General features: G+C 31.9%; 1 pseudogene; it reads right to left on the bottom strand.

The window, feature by feature from the left end:
• Positions 1–821: 821 nt before the first annotated feature.
• LOC107779510 (zinc finger protein ZAT9-like) lies at positions 822–2,098 on the bottom strand (annotated as a pseudogene).
• Between the last annotated feature and the right edge of the window lie 605 nt (positions 2,099–2,703).

Here is a 2,703-nt window from a genome sequence, read left to right as displayed (position 1 = left end):
CATACACTACAAAAAAAAATTGAATTAGCTATGAACGTTGTCGCTAATATATCGGTAAAATACTCGTAGCTAGCAGAATCTTTTGATAATACATTGCTAATCCGTCGCTAAATGAGATTAGCAACGAATTTTTCTCTTTAGCAACAGATTTTGTCCATCGCTAAAACCTGATTTTTTTAGTAGTGATACTTCAAAATCTGATAGCGTGCTTCAAATTCTTTCAGCATAATTCAAAATTTTAGCAACGTGCCATAAAATTTTGACAGAGCGCTTTACAATTCTGGCAGTATGCTTCAAAACTTTGGCACCATACTTCAAAATTCTAACAACGTACTTTAAAATTCTAGCAGCGAGACTATTTTTTCAAAACTCTCCTTATCCTATTTGTGCAAATCTCTGATTCCAGCCATAAGGTACGGTCTAAGAGCCCGCTGGGGTATACGAGAGATAGAATTTTCTGCTCTCAGACTTTTCACTCTCTCTTCTTTCTCAAATTTAATTTTCTCCGTCAAATTTAATTAGACTTTAGACTGTGACTTAGGGGTTGTTTCAATATACGTTGATAACTATTACTGACCATTAATTTCAGCCGTGATTCATTACTATTTATGCGCTATCTTGTATAGAATAACGTGTTATATGTGATCTAATAAAACATCGTGAATATGAATATTTATTAATTTACAAAAGTGAAGTGAATTTATGTAGCCTTCCCTATTAATAGATGTTGTAAAATTAGCTGTTACATAAATAGAACAGAATTGGAAAAATAAATTACAGTGGAACTATTTAATAGGGTAAAAGCCATGGAAAGTGCCAAATTTTTTCATGAAAATGCACTGATCAATTTCCTTAGATCCACACCAAAAATCTTAAAAAGGAAAAAATGAACAAAACTTTACCTCTAATTCATGAGTTCCTTTAACATTACAATAATTTCACTTTCAGTGGCTTGATGGGGTGGACAAATTTAGCATCAGAAACTGTAGAAAACTCAATCTGAGTAATAATCTAATCATCCTCTAGTGAAGCAGGAACATTGAGATCTATCATAGTCCTATCAATTCTTGATAATTTTATTTTTGTTGAAGTAATACCATGTGATCTCTTGTGTCCACCAAGAGCTTGGCCTGATGAAAATACTCTGTAACAAACAGGACATTCATGTATTTTTACTTCTTTATATTTTGTTTCCACGGTTTCTCATGTTTTATAATTAGTTGAAACTTTAATCTTCTTGTGACTTGCTACGTGACCCCCAAGTGCTTGATAAGATCTAAAAAGTTTGCTGCATGTTTCACATTTGTACTTACCGCTACTTAGTCACTTTATATTGCTTTTGATCCTTCTCTTCTTCTTGTTCATCATCTTCGTAATAATCAACAATTTCAATTTCTTTTTTCCTCCATTTATCTCTAGATAGCATCATCAAGCAATATGCAACATCTTCCTCCGGCGATGTGTCCCAGATTGTACTCACTGGCTCAGAGGAAGAGACACGAGCACTGACGTACGCAGAACTTTCCGCATATGGTACGTGCCTATAATCATAATTTGACATGTAATGTGTATATGAGATTCTTGATTTCTTAATCTGCTTGGATCGTCTATATTGTGTTGGATTTTGTGATGACTCGGTTTCACTCTCTCTATCTTGAAGATCCACAATTCTAAGGCTCTTCTTTAACATCTCTTTTTCTTCAGTCTCTTCACCTTCTGAGGATGATGAACACAATAAAATTGGATCTGTTTCTTCACTGATTTGATGTTTTTGTTCTGTTTTTTGTTGAATGTATAGATTCATCATGTGAGATCTAGTCATATGGCCACCCAAAAATCTACCATTAGTGAAATTCTTCAAGCAGACCTTACACTTGTGTTTCTCCATGACTAAAGAAACCAGTTGATTTCTCTATTTTTTTCTCTATTAGTGTGTGCGTTTTGTGCGTGTTTATTTTGAAAGTGTTCCGAGATTGTGGTTTCTCTCTGTTTCTTTACCAAGTGTAGAGAGTGGAAAGTATGTGACAAGTATTCCTCCACCAAGAATTAACATATAGAAATAAATATTATTTCTATATATTTAGATATTGGATTCGTTAAAAGTAATTTCTTTAAAACGGCAATAGGCAATTAATAGGGAGAACTCAATTAAATCATATGCATGAAGGCAGAGATGTGGGGGTTTGGGGTGGGGAGTGAAAGAAAACGACATGTAACATGCGAGCTTCGCATTTAAATCTCATCTTTACATTTCCTAAATGCTAAATACATAAGCGGCCTTGCGGTTGGCTTCACTTTTTTTATTGAGTTTATTATTACTTAAATGGTCACCTAAATATCCGAAATTATCTACTAAAGTTATTTTCGTTTGTAACACAAAAATCAATTAACTATGTGTATAGCATTCATAAGGTCAATCAATGAGATTTCTCAAACTTTGGTTTCTCAAATATCTATTTTACTTTTTAAATTATCAACCTTTGTCTTCTTTCTATTATTTTTTTTAATATTATAATTTTCTTCTCTTTTTAATCTACAGCATTGACTTACCTATAAGACAAATCATTTTATTTATAAAATAAAAACACTGATTTTCTAGTATATATAATATCGGAATAATAATATGATTGAACATAATACATAAGAACATATAATATATATTCTAAAGATATTTTTATTTTAAATAATAATTTCTTATATTAT

Source organism: Nicotiana tabacum, chromosome 1 (assembly GCF_000715075.1).
Source record: "Nicotiana tabacum cultivar K326 chromosome 1, ASM71507v2, whole genome shotgun sequence".
NCBI classification, from domain to species: domain Eukaryota; kingdom Viridiplantae; phylum Streptophyta; class Magnoliopsida; order Solanales; family Solanaceae; genus Nicotiana; species Nicotiana tabacum.
Note: the sequence above shows the minus strand (reverse complement) of the source record. Positions and strands in the feature narration are given on the sequence as shown.